General features: G+C 43.0%; 1 pseudogene across 1 annotated transcript in view; it reads right to left on the bottom strand.

Annotated features, from left to right (window-relative positions):
• Nucleotides 1-2101: 2101 nt before the first annotated feature.
• Nucleotides 2102-13497, bottom strand: part of LOC113024940 (uncharacterized) — a 40200-nt pseudogene continuing 28804 nt past the window's right edge. Inside the window, exons 7-17 of the transcript XR_013909371.1 lie at nt 10138-10357; nt 9925-9987; nt 9559-9675; nt 8993-9196; nt 7490-8908; nt 6579-6720; nt 6354-6446; nt 5635-5744; nt 5049-5213; nt 3620-3943; nt 2102-3000 (exon numbers count right to left, since the gene is read on the bottom strand). The product of XR_013909371.1 is annotated as an uncharacterized LOC113024940 (transcript). The remainder of the gene's footprint in view (nt 3001-3619; nt 3944-5048; nt 5214-5634; nt 5745-6353; nt 6447-6578; nt 6721-7489; nt 8909-8992; nt 9197-9558; nt 9676-9924; nt 9988-10137; nt 10358-13497) is intronic.

The raw sequence follows: 13497 nt of genomic DNA, 5'->3' as shown, positions 1-13497 counted from the left end.
TTGTGTATGCCCTGTTGTGTTTTCAGTCTTGTGTGTTTGTCCGTGCCTTCTGATTCAGTTCCTGATTCAGTTCCTTTATTTTTTGGCAGCGTCTCATCTCTTGTGCCTGGGAGGTTTATTTACCCATGTCTTATTTTACATTGTATATGTTTTCATTGATAATCATTGATAATATGGCAACAGATGTAAGTGAGAGTGAAAAAAATCTTTGCTGATTTCGTTCCGTTTGACTCTTTCTGTATTTTGAAGGGAGTGTATTAATAATGTCACGTGTTGAAGAGTTATCTATCTGCCTAGCTGTGCCTACATCAGTAATGCCAAAACACATTGTCTATAAAACAATTATGTTGATTGTTTTCTGGCCTATATTGTCAAATTTTGATGTACCTGCTGTAATGATGTCCCGTCCTCCCTGGAAGGCCTCATCGTCAAAGTGGCGTCCTGCACTCAGCGAAAAACCCTGGTCCACTAGTCCGTTGTTGAGGTACATGGTAGCAATCGACGTTTCAAAGTGGATGGTAGATGTGTCTGTACATGAACAGGCCTTTTTCACCTTGGCAGTAGTCAAGCTGTTATCAATCTTCAGAAAGGGATTTGTATATTAGAACATCTTAAACATGGCACTTTGATGTAAAGTAATTGTTTAGGATGTAAATATTTGTACATTACTTACTTAATCTATAAGTGAAGCAATACTTTATAATTTTCCAGCATGTTTATACAAATCAGCCAAGGCATTGCTGACTTTATTGCACAAAACAGCTCTGACTTACTGGACTTACTTGAATTCTGTGTCTTGTAATGACACCAAATTATTGACAGCAACTGGGCCTATATTGATTGCTTGGGCACATCTCAGGAACTTTTAAATGGATTAGGATCTGGGAAATTTGGAAACTTGTTTGGTGAAGTCAGTGATTTTAGAAAAATGTATTTGTATGTATTACTCCATGTATTCGTGTTTGTTTTTAAGAGTCTTTCCAAATCACAGTAAGACTGAAGTCCAGTCCTTCAGAAGCAGCGATATCTCGGCAGACCTCTGCTGTCTTTCGAAGGACAGCTATTCGCGTGATGTCACGGTGGGTGAAAGAATTTGAGTAGAAGAGTGGTTTAAAGCTACGAATGAGACACGGCAGGAAAAGGACCAGCACCACCAGAAGCATCATTACCTGTCTGGCAGTCATGGTCATAAAGCAGGAGGGCAGGATGGTAATGCTGGAAAAAAAGAGAAAAAAGTTCAGAGGTGTAACACAACTATGGGCAATTTAAAATCATTAATTAATTAAGATACAAGATGTGCAGCACCTGAAACTACGAATACTGGATGCCTGGGCTGGCATTTCTCCTGCGCTGTTGCTATCAGTGTGTGAAGAGTGGGAGAATCCAACACAATGGGCAGCACATTGAACACATTTTATAAGTGGTCAGAAACTCTTAAATAACTCATGAAAGAATAAAGTTACGTTGAAACCAAAGCACACCATTGTTTTTCTTGTGACATTACCAATAGGTTTGATGTGTCACATGGCCCTCTTCCTATTGAAAAAACAAAAGTTGTATCCAAGATGGCCAACTTCTAAATGGCCACCATGGTCACCACCCATCTTGAGGAGTTTGCCCCCTCACATATACTAATGTGCCACAAACAGGACTTTAATATCACCAACCATTCCCATGTTATTACGGTGTATCCATATAAATGGCCCACCCTGTATATTGTATTTGTGCCCTCTTTCTTTCCTTTCATAGTTGTGCCTGTTGAGCTGTTTTGGAAGCAGCTTGATCATATGGTATGGGGAAAGACTCATCAAGCCAATCCAGCTTCTGGGAGATGCTCCAGGAAGCATAGAGTGAAATCTCATCAAATGACCTTAAAAAGGTCTCCCAGGCTGTAATCACTGCAAAACGCTTTTTCTTTTTTTTTTAAATGACAGCAAAATTTGGTGAACACATTCGTTATTTGGATTTAAATCATTACCAACTACTACTAACTCTGAGTCAGCATGCCCAGTTCATTACATTTCCTATTCATCGTAATTTCATATGTTTTCACGGAAAACAATGGAATGTAGAAATTATACCAAATATCTGATTGGTAGTGTTTATTTGTAGAACTTAGGACTTTTATTGTTATTGTACAGTTGCTTGCACAGTGAAATTAGGTAGCAAGACAAAGGTTGTTGCATATAAATCACAACACTGCAACATAAAAACTGCAATTTATTGTAATTTTGAGTGCAACATTGTATTCTGTTAAAATTACAGACATTGCCTAATGTCTTATATTCTTAATGAAGTATTGTAAAATACAATATTGTAAAATAAAACATTTAAAAAAAAATCTAAATACGTGCCAAATCTTTAGGTCCTAAAGAAGATTACTCAAAGTCAATGCCGATGTACCGATAATTGCAGGTCTTAGTATATGTTTTTTTTTTTTTTTTTTTTTTATCAGTGTTTTGCTTCAAAGCCAGCTCAGGTCAGCAGTCAAGGTTAGGTCACTTGACCCATATGTCACAGATTCACAAATTCAGCACAATTGGCATTTCTTCTCTGTTACTTCAAAAGTACTGAAAACACAACACTAAGCCAAAGAATGGTTGATATGTTCAAAGTGTACCCTCTGGTGGATGTTGTTTGAACTGCAGTTGTAGTTGCAGGGGTAGGTATCGTAGGAGGAGGTGTGGTAAGCACTCTAGCCTGTCCCACACATGTCCCCACATTTCCTACACTATCTACAGCAGTCAGCTCCACAATCGGTAAGCAGCTGGAGGCAGTGTAGGTAACCAGGGTAATATTCTCACCCCCTGCTTCAACCACTGTGCTCATATTCAGAGTACCATTCCCTTGGCGAATGGTTACACTCTCAATGCCAGTTCCATTGATGCCATCAGTGAAATTGGCAATGAACTCCCACTGGGAGGAAGCACAAAGCAATGAAGTGGAGGCACAGGTTGATGTGTTGACTACCTGGCAAACTGGACGGTTAACATCTGTCACCTGGAGACAGAGAAATAAACACGATGAGGGAAACAGGTTGGGAATGTGTGATACCAGTTATTAAAGATAAAAAGAAAAGAACATAATCAAATCTTTGCATGTCAGTGTCAGTTCTCGTAAAGTTTCTGTCTTTGTGGTAATTCTTCTTACATTCTTGTCTTATTTTAGCAGGCTTTTGCATTTAGTTTTACTTTATCTTTATCTCGTTCTTGATTGTTTACCCGCCTGTTCCACATTCACCTAATTATCCTTTGTGCATTAACATCCTCAGTTCTCCTTTTTTCATTTTTGTGATGTGTTTCTCATCTGTATTTTTTTTATACATAAAGGTGTTTTAGTTTGTTCAGCCAGTCTAGTGTGTCTACATTTGTGTCCTTGTCTAGCAAACCATGACAAACAATTTAACATCAACAATTCACAAGAGAAGTATGGCACATAAAGCCTTACTTTAACTGCAAACAACAATATCAAATCGAATCGCATGTAAAACCTATCTATCTTTAATTTGAAATAAAAATGACAAAAATCTGTATTTCTTTTTGATACATTATGTACGCGATCATTAATTATTACAGAATTAAGAAGAATGTACAAAAATATTCTAACCATTATCACTCACCTTAGCACTCACAGAAAACCTGAGAACTACATAGTTGATGTCGGTGGCAGCAGAGTTTTCTGCCTCAATGGTGAGGGTCACGTCTGTTCCTGATGCAGCACTGGATGGAGCTGTTAGGGTCACGGTGCCATTGGCTTTACCACCACTGCCTGCTACAGTAGTAACACTGCTGGGTGAAGTGGAAGTATAACTGCGGTCATTGCTGACTCGCACTGTAAATGTCTCAGTTGCAGAGTCAGTTATAACTCCATCAGCAGTTGTGGCGACTGAGAAGGGGATGGAGATAGTGGTGCCCGGCTCGATGTTGGTATTATTGGCTTGGGCCTGGACAAGAAGAGAGAGAGAGGAGCAGGGGAAGGAAAATATTATTTTTAACATTGTTGACAACAATATGTTGATGCATAATGACATGACTTCACACTGAAAGAAGCACAGTAGGAATGTCTAATGTTTATGATTGTAGACTTATTTACGTAGATGGCTATATGATATAAAGTTATGTCATGGTGTAAGGCCAATAACCTCCTCCTCAACACTTCAAAAACCAAAGAACTCATAATAGACTTCAGAAGGAAAAAGGCAGAGATCCAACCACTATTCATAAATGGGGACTGTGTAGAAAGGGTGGCAAGCTTCCGCTTCCTGGGAGTCAATATAGAGGAGAACCTTTCCTGGAGTGTGAACACCTCCGAGCTGCTGAAAAAGGCCCAACAGAGACTGTACTTCCTGAGAATTCTCAGGAGGAATAACATCACACAGAGACTGCTGGTGTCCTTCTACAGAGCCACCATTGAGAGTGTTCTAACTTACTGCATATGCATCTGGTACACTAGCTGCACAGGGGCTCAGAGGAAAGCACTCCAAGGGATCATTAACACCGCCCAAAAGATCACTGGCTGCCCTCTCCCCACACTGGAAGTTCTACACAATGCCCACTGTTTTAAAAAGGCCCAAAACATCATAAAAGACACCTCACATCCTGGCCACTCCCTGTTCGAACTGTTGCCCTCAGGCAGACGGTACAGGGCAATCAGAGCAAGGACTAATAGACTCAAACACAGCTGTTATCCAACTGCAATAACACATCTGAATACTACAAAAAAATGTCCATCACGCCACTCTTGTGTTAATCTATGCACAGTCTGAAGCATGTGTGTGGGAATGTATGTGAATGTTTTACTGTTATATCTTATTAGTATTTTAAGTATTCTATCTATTTTATTTATTGAATTTTATTGTTTTATTTATATTTTGATATTGCTAGGGATGATGCAATGATCGGGGACCATTCTTAATTTCGTTGTTCTCATGACAATGACAATAAAGTTTCTGATTCTGATTCTGATTAAAAAAAACACAATAAAAATGTTTCAGTTTACTTATGGTGAGGTTAAGGATTCTTCAGAAAGCACACATTAACTGATCTCACAGTGACAGAGATGCTGGAGGTCTTGATCTGTGTGGACGCTTGTCTCTGGAAGCTGCTTGAAGTGGACCTGGAAGTGGAGCTGCTGGCCTCTCCTTTCAGGATAAGCACAAACTCACCTGCTGGGATTCCACTAAATGTCACCAGGAAATCGTTGTTTCCTAATGACTGCATGAGACAAGAAGGAGCAACATGCATTGTCAACAGATTAACAGTAACCAGACCAAACAATATATGACTACATCCTTATGGCAGGGTAGGGTGAGTGCGAGGAGTATTTGTGGGTGTTGCAGCAGGGCATTCATGTATTTAAGGTTTGAAAATTACACAATGTTTTAAATTCACACAATTTTAATTAAGCTCTGAAATGCCAACAATATCTCTTTACTATAAGTAATATTATAATTTCAAATAAATGCTTATTCATTTCACTGAGGTTTATTCACAGCTCGTGATTTCTACTGGACCAATGAACACTATGTTTTTTTCTTTTTCAGTCATTGTGTTGTAGATTTGCTGGTGACACTTGGGATTGATGCATGACTCCAACTTCAACTAAGCCTTATCTGTCATATAGACGGCCTCACACCTGCAATGATCCTTTGACCTCTTTCGGACCTGAGCTGTCAAACAGTGTGACTTCTGTGACCTTTACTGTTTCACTTCCTGTCACAGTGATCAAGAAGCTGGTATTACCACCTGAAAGACAGGTAAAGAAAAAAAGGTTACTAAATGAGTATCAGTATGACATGCCCTTAAAGTGAAACACAACCTGCAAAAATAAAAAAGGTAAGCTGTAGGACAGAATAGTTAAGTTTGAACTGTACTGACTGTAACATGATGTAGCATAAACCTTTGGGGCACAGAGTAACTTTTTCAAGACAAATGATTGTTGATTAAAAGATGGGGCGACCGTGGCTCAGGGGGTTGGGAAGTGTATCTGTAACCGGAAGGTTGCCGGTTTGATCCACGGGCTCTCTGTCCTGGTCGTTGTGTCCTTGGGCAAGACACTTTACCCTACCGCCTACTGGTGTTGGCCAGAGGGGCCGATGGCGCGATATGGCAGCTTCGCTTCTGTCAGTCTGTCCCAGGGCAGCTGTGGCTACAACCGTAGCTGCCTCCACCAGTGTGTGAATGCGAGAGTGAATGAATAGTGGCCTTGTAAAGCACTTTGGGTGCCTTGAAAAGCGCTATATAAATCCAATCCATTATTATTATGACTCTTTGGACAATGTAGAAAATTGTCTACCACAACAGAACTTTACAACTATAAAAATGAACAAACAGTCACCATAAAAGTAGCCTGACCTGAGAGAGGACGTCCTTCTTTTACACTGAAGTCCCCATGGGCTCCCTCATGCTCTTCGACAAGGTTATAAATGAAGTCCACTGAACTCTGACCTGATACACAAAATAGATCAGAAGGGATGGAATATGTATGTTCAGAAGTAGAAACAGACCTTGTAAATACATTTTTTTTCTAAAACATTTCATGTAACTCAGAGCCTAAAAATAAGCTTCCATAATACTGACCTGTAACCTTTACTAGGTAAGGGTTACTTGATCTAACACTGAGTTGCCATAGGCCCGTTTCATTATCAGTGTTGAGGATTAAATGACGCAAGTTTCCTGCTGTGGTGACAAATGCCAAAGGCCCACTGGACTGACTGGAAGTCTGAGATACACCTGGAGGAGAGGGACAAACTATTATAAAGGTGTTTTCAACATGACAGTGTAAGAAGTAGAAGTTTAATAAAACAAATGCATCAAATAGAGCCTTAGAATTAAAAGCCTGAACCATGAAATACTCAGCAGAAAATGTGTTTCACCTGGAGGAGAGGGATAAACAATTACAAAGATTCAATATGATGATATAAGAGGCAACGAAAAATGAAACAAATGCATCAAAAATGCATCTTAGAATTATTAAGAGACATTCATGATGACAAAACCTGTGGAGCTGGTGAGGCTGAAGGTGAGAGCAGAGTCTCCTGTGATGTAAGCTGTTATGTTCTGTAATGAGCTATCAAAGTCAAAGTCAAAAAAGTCAAAGTCAACTTTATTTGTCGATTCTGCCACATGTACAGGACATACAGAGAATAGAAATTGCGTTACTCTCAATCCCTAGATAAATAGCAAATGAACATTTAAATATATTTAAATATAAAAGTGATTAAAAATGCAAGTAAAATAATTAAAAAGTAAAAATTTAAATAAATACAATTTTACATATAACAAGAAAGCTATACAATATACAATATAATGGGTAAGTGACATTGAGTGTAAACCAGGCAGAGTAGTGCAAATAGGCAAATAGTGCAAATGGAGATTTAGTAATGTACGGTAAGAGAAAGTGTAACAACAAAGTCTTATGAGGTAATGGCAGTCCAATGCTCCACAAAGTGACTGGTAACTGGTGCAGGCCAGTGAGTGAGTCAGAGAGTGTGTGTGTTTGTGTGTGTGTGACAGAGTTCAGTGAGACCGTGGAGGAGAGAGGGGAGAGGGGGCAGAATCGGGAGGGAGTTAAGCTTCCTGACAGCCTGATGGATGAAGCTATCCTTCAGCCTGCTGGTCCTGGCCTGGAGACTCCGCAGTCTCCTCCCCAACGGCAGCAGCTTGAAGAAGCTTTGCATTGGGTGCGTGGGATCAGCCGCTATGCAAAGGGCTTTTTTAGTGAGACGGGTGCTGTAAATGTCCTGGAGGGAGGGGAGAGAGACACCAATGATCCTCTCTGCAGCTCTCACTATGCGTTGGAGGGTTCTATGACAGGACGCATTGCAGGCTCCAAACCACACAGTGATGCAGCTCGACAGGATGCTCTCGATGGTGCCTCTGTAGAAAGTGTACATGATGGGGGCTGGTGCTCCTGCTCTTCTTAGTTTGCGGAGAAAGAAGAGACGCTGCTGTGATTTCTTGGCCAGTGCTGTGGTGTTGTACGTCCAGGAGAGATCCTCTGTGATGTGCACACCCAAGAACTTGGTGCTGCTCACTCTCTCCACAGACGCTCCGTCAATGGTCAGAGGAGCATGTTGGGTGTGCATTCTCCTGAAGTCCACAACAATCTCCTTCGTCTTCTCCACATTCAGAGAGAGATTGTTGTCAGCACACCACGTGGCCAGGCGTCTCACCTCACTTCTGTAGTCGGTCTCATCCCTGTTGCTAATGAGACCCACCACCGTTGTGTCGTCCGCAAACTTGATGAAGAGGTTGGAGCTGTATGATGGAGTGCAGTCATGGGTCAGCAGAGTGAAGAGGAGGGGGCTCAGCACACATCCCTGCGGGGCCCCTGTGTTTAAAATGATGGTGCTGGATGTATTACTGCCAACCCGTACTGCTTGAGGTCTTCCGGTGAGGAAATCCAACAGCCAGTTGCACAGTGAGGTGTTGAGCCCCAGCTGGACCAGTTTTTGAATGAGCTGTTGGGGGATTATAGTGTTGAATGCTGAACTGAAATCTATGAACAGCATTCGAACATATGAGTCTTTTTTGTCCAGGTGTGTGAGTGCCGAGTGGAGTGCAGTGGAGATGGCATCATCGGTTGAGCGGTTGGGCCGATACGCAAACTGGAAGGGATCCAGGGAGGGGGGCAGGACAGTCTTGATGTGTTGCATGACTAGTCGTTCGAAGCACTTCATCAGGATGGGAGTAAGTGCAACAGGACGGTAGTCATTAAAGCAGGAGGGAGATGACTTTTTTGGAACCGGAATGATTGTGGTGGCTTTAAAACATGTGGGGACGACAGCCTGGATGAGTGATATGTTGAAGATGTCTGTGAAGACATCAGTGAGTTCCACTGCACAGTCAACAGTAAAATTAAAATTGTCAGGCCTTCCAGGATTCCTTGATGCCTGAAAAACTGTCACCTAAGAGAAAAAGGAGAGAAACATCACATTTACTCACACAGTGTGATCTTCAGTCAGATATGATTCTCTTGATTGATGCCTTACCACAGCGCTGGCTGATGAGTCTACTATAACACTGGTAGCCAGAGAGAGTTCTGACTTAGTGACCTGAATGGCCTGACCTCCAGAAGCTTCAGCTAGGTCTTGGTATAACTGGACAGCAGATCGACCCATTACACGTGGAGCCACACCCTGAGAGGTTCTGCGGCGACGTCGAACTGCTGCACTGCCTGTGAGCATGAAAGTAACCTGCAAGCATGAGGAAAAAAATCTTAAAAGTTCTTTTCACTATCAAGGACCACAAGCCTAAGTGGAAAACATTTATTGATAATGAAGATGAAAGATGAATGATGATCAATGAGCTAGGCCAGAGGCAGCAGCTTTCGGGCCTGGCAGCCTTGACAGACGATGAAAAACATGCAAAGGAAAGGAGGTTGGAGCACAGAATAAAAGGCACATACAGGTGTGTGGGGAACCTGTTTAAAAAGTTTGGTCCCTCCAAACTTCAGATAATGTTCTTCATTTCAAGACAAATGTTATACAAATTATCAGATGTTACATGCCAAAAATGACATTTTTAAGAGCAAGGATGATACAAAGTTTACTCTTACCTGAGATTTGGTGCTCTCTATAAGAGCAATAATGGTGTTTTTCAGGTGGGCGTCTTTAGCTGGAGCATCAGTGAAGAGAAAAATCTCAGAGAAGGGTGGAGCTGCTGTCAGTGCAAGCTTCAATATTATTTGTATGAAAGACAGGACAAAGTATCAACAATTAATAATTAATAATAATAATAAAAAATACAGTCTGAGTGAAAAGTGGCATTTCTGGCCACCTCAACAACACGTGTTTAATAACAAAAGGTCATTCTGAGAATACTGTGTCTATACTTTTTCTATACCATTTTTTTCTCCCAAATCAAATATGATGTTTTTAAACTTTTGTCTAAAGTAGAAAACAGTTTGTTATGTTGTTAACACCTGCAGTCCAGACAAGGCCATTTCTGGGTCATCTCCTCCTCCATCTGCAGTCAAACTGTTGATCTGTGACACATTTGCTCTTTTAAAGATTTGCTACAAACACAGCTGCTATTATATTCTCATTCATATGGAAGACTAAATAACAAAAGAAATTGATTCCCAAATTAAGTCTATAATAATGTAATAATTATTATTACAATATTCTTTTCAAACAACATCTTTTCTACATAACAAAGCACAAATTCAACCTGTAAATGATCTACCTGGGTCATTGAAAGGTACCAATATATAACCAGAGGGTTCCTCTCCTGTTCCCCTTTTTCTGTCAATGATCTCAAAAGAAACCCTCTTTGCTTCATCAATGTCATCATTCATACTTCCTGTTGTGTCTATGACAAAACACAACACAGGAGACTGGGAGAGGCCCATCAGTCTGTAGAAACAAACATGAGGAAAAAAAATACAAATTACATATTTTCGTATTATTAATCTGATTTCTTTGAAACTATGGTTTCATTGATGCTTAATTCATTAGCAGGGAAAAATACACTTATTAGGAACACCTGTTTAACTCCTCGTTAACACAACTATCTAACTATCAGGTCACATTGCATGAACCCCATGTATTTAGACATGTGAACATGTCCAAGAAGATCTGAAGTTTTAACCGAGCATCAGAAAAGGAGAGGAAGATTTAAGTGACTTAGAATGTGGCTTAGTTGTTGCTGCCAGACAAGTTGGTCTGAGTGCTGCAGAAAACTGCTGTTCGACTTTGATTTTGCCACATAACCATCTCCAGTGTTTACGGAGATGGTAATATCCAGTGAGCTGCAGTTCTCTGGGTGAAAATGTGTCATGGTCCTGGGCCGTGTTGGCCCAGTATTCTTAGTTCTCTTGTATTTTTGTATTCAGTTCCCTGTTTAGGTTCTGTTTCCTGAGTTGCCCTGTTATGTTGTTCCCTGTGTGCTTTCCCTTTGTGACTCTCACCCCCTGTGTGCCCCTCTATGTATTCATGAGCCCTTGTCCCCTTTCGTGTTTTATTCCATGTTTTCCCCAGCCTGTTATGTCTGTGTTCTCCCCATGCTCTCTCCTCCTGTCTGAACCTCTGTACTTCCTGTTTTACTTTGACAGTCTCTCGTCAGTATGCGTCATGTTGTGTTCACTCCTGCCCTGTCTCGTTATGATTATCTGTGTCAGCTGTGTTCCCCGTGTGCTCCCACTTCCCTCGTTAACCCTCTGTGTATTTATGTCTGCGTCTCCCTCAGTTCTGTGTCGTAGTCTCCCTCATGCTGCGTGGATTTCCCTGTGTCTCTCTCCAAGTATTAGTTTATTGTGCCCAGTTTAAGTTTTGTATTTTCCTGTCATCTTGTCAGCAATAAAGCTGCCTTTTGAGTTCATCCCTTGAGTCCGTGAGTTTTGCGATTGGGTCCTCATCCTGCCTGCCACACAGCCGACCATGACAGAAGACTACGACCACGACATGGACCCAGCAACTCACAACCCCTCCGCTGAGCTCCGGGAGGATTTAATCTACACGGTGGAATATCACTGTCAGGAGTGGGAAGTGCTGCCAGGAGACGAACACCGGGAGGTCGTAGCCGTCCGTCTACAGCGGATGGTGTCCGGACTCCCGTGGCTGTTCGGCGCGCTGCACCCCCACATCCGGGACTTCCTCGTTTCCACCGTAGGCATCCGCCCAGAGCTGCCTCTCCAGTGTGAAGAGTCGGAGGACGTTCAGCCCGGTCCGCTGGAGGATTCGCGGTCCGGCTCGTCTCCTCCCCCTTCCCGGAGAAAACGGCGTTTACGTCGCCGGCGTTCCCGAGCAGCGGAGCAGTTTTCATCCCTGGGTGAGAGTGACTGTGCGTCACACTCTCAGCCCAAGTTTTCTGGACCCGGACTTCATGACTTTTCCACCACTGTGAGTAACTCTGTTTTGCCCGCCATTGTGTTTCCTGAATCGGATAACTCCACCACTGTGTGTTTGGACTCTGGAGACACTATACAGCGAGGCACCTCGGTGTCGGATCATTCACCAGTTGCTAGCAACCTTTGTGTTTTTGAGCCCTCTGATTTTTGTAAAGCTCGCAGTATGTCCTTTGATTTAACCGATATGAATGTGTTACATGTAGAGACAGCTGAACCTAAGACAGCTATCCTACACCAGACTCACCCACACACTGCTACCAGCATTGCAGCCCCACAGAACTGTTTTAACCAGCCTGTACACTCTGGGGTTTTCCAGTCTGAACTCAGCCACACACCACCACCATCATCAGCCAAACCATCTGAGACTGAGTGTTCTGTAACTGATGCTCCTTCTAGTAACTGTTTCATGTGCCAACCCGTTGTCCACAACCAGTGTTTAATCATTCAGTTTCTCGAGTGAGCGGTAACAAGATGGTCGCTTCCTTTGCTAAGCTAACTGAAAGACTAGGGTTAAGCGTTAAAGAGTTGCTTGATCAGGTCAAGTTTTGTGACCCACGGCAACGCATGCTTGATCCTGTTCGCTACTCCTCTGAACCTGTTGCTGTGAAAACTGTTGTGGGTGTTACTTCGTCCCTGGACTGTGTGGCTCCCCATCCAGTTCAATCTGAGTCAGCCTGCCGAGTTGGTTCACCTATGGACTATATGAAAATTGACTTTGTTTCTCAACCTGTGTTTGTCCTTCCAGCCTCGATTCTGAAAAGAACTGTCTCTGGCGTTCTTCCTTCTCTGACCTGTGTTAGACAGCACACCGTTCCTCAAGAGACAGTTGTTGATGTTGTCTGTTTTGAAACTGCTTCGGTGACTGTCCCTGAGCTAACCTCCTCCAGGACTGCTAGCGCTAACCTGGAGAGTGTAATAGCAGTGGATTTCCTAGGACCTGCTTGCTTTAAACCTAGATCTCCTAAAACTGAGTTTGGCGTCAATAACTTGGTTTTCCCAGTGTCTGTTGCTGCTCCTGAACTCTGCTCTCAAACTCCAGTTCCTGTAACCAGGGCAGCGCGGGCCCAGCTTTCCCTTGCTCCCGTATCAGTTCCTCGGGAGAGGGTGGCTGAGGTCCAGCCGGTCCCTGCTTCTATCCCCAGCCTGGCAGAGGCTCCGTTCATCCCGGCACCCGTACCTGCTCCTCGGGTGGGGTTGATGGACACCCAGCCGTCGCCTGTGCCTGTTCCGGTTCCCCGGGTGAGGTCAGCCGTGATCCTGCCGACTCCTGCACCCGTCTCAGTTCCTCGGGTGGGAGCGACAGAGGTCCAGCTAGCTCCTGCACCTACACCGGCCCCCAGGGTAAAGGCAGCCAGAGCCCAGCTCGTCCCTGCACCCGTATCTGTTCCTCGGGTGGGGATGACTGGTGTTCGGCCAGGCCTAGCACCTGTTCCTGTTCCCAGAAGGAGAGCAGCTAAGAGTCAGACACCTGCTCAACCACAAGCGCAACTACCACTACAACTGGCATTTCTGTCCATAACGCAGTCAGTAGCTCAGTTATTAGCACAGTTTCTTATTTTGTCACCAGTTCAGTCTCTAGCACAGTTATCAGCTCCATTATCAGCTCACTCATTAACTCTGTTACTAGCTCAGTTAGTAGTTCAGCAA

Source organism: Astatotilapia calliptera, chromosome 6 (genome assembly GCF_964374335.1).
Source record: "Astatotilapia calliptera chromosome 6, fAstCal68.1, whole genome shotgun sequence".
In the NCBI taxonomy this organism is placed as follows: domain Eukaryota; kingdom Metazoa; phylum Chordata; class Actinopteri; order Cichliformes; family Cichlidae; genus Astatotilapia; species Astatotilapia calliptera.
The sequence above is the reverse complement of the archived record's forward strand: the minus strand, read 5'-3'. Positions and strand labels throughout refer to the sequence as shown.